We start from the raw sequence: 601 nt of genomic DNA, 5'->3' as shown, positions 1-601 counted from the left end.
TTATTATAAACGCATTCACCAAATACAGAAAAGCATTTACTAACAGCTGAAGTCACCTGCTGAACTTTAACTAGCTAATACAATTGATGATTTGAAGTCCTAGGCAAAGGAAGAGCTGTGATGCCAAGGGAGGTTGAGGGCTGCAGAGATGGTAGGATCCTCCCAACCATGCAAAAAGGTGGGGCAGGTGCTGCTCCCCTCTCCCTGCCCCTATTCCAGAGCCTCCTATCTCCTGCTTCAGACATCTGACTGTTGCTCACTCCAAAAATATGCATGGACAGGTGATCTGAGTAAACACAGTGCCTTATTCCCTCACTTCCTTCCAACTCCTACCTAGTGACTCCCTCCCAGCCTAGATGGAATCTCCATTCCCCATACTGGAAACCAGAACAGGGGCCCTTCTATACCTCTTTCTTGGAGGATTCCAAGAAGTCAAAGAAGTCCTGCCTGCTGTCTACCCTTATTCATGGTGTTGAATGGAAGCCTCCCTGGATCCTTTCTGCTATCTTGCACCTTGTCCCCGACCTCCCTACCCCTAAGGCACCTGTTGTTGTTGTTATGTGCCATTGAGTCGGACCTGACTCATAGCGACCCCTCCTTG

Source organism: Orycteropus afer, unplaced genomic scaffold (assembly GCF_000298275.1).
Source record: "Orycteropus afer afer isolate SDZICR_OR568_19922 unplaced genomic scaffold, OryAfe1.0 scaffold01126, whole genome shotgun sequence".
Classification (NCBI taxonomy): domain Eukaryota; kingdom Metazoa; phylum Chordata; class Mammalia; order Tubulidentata; family Orycteropodidae; genus Orycteropus; species Orycteropus afer.
Note: the sequence above shows the minus strand (reverse complement) of the source record.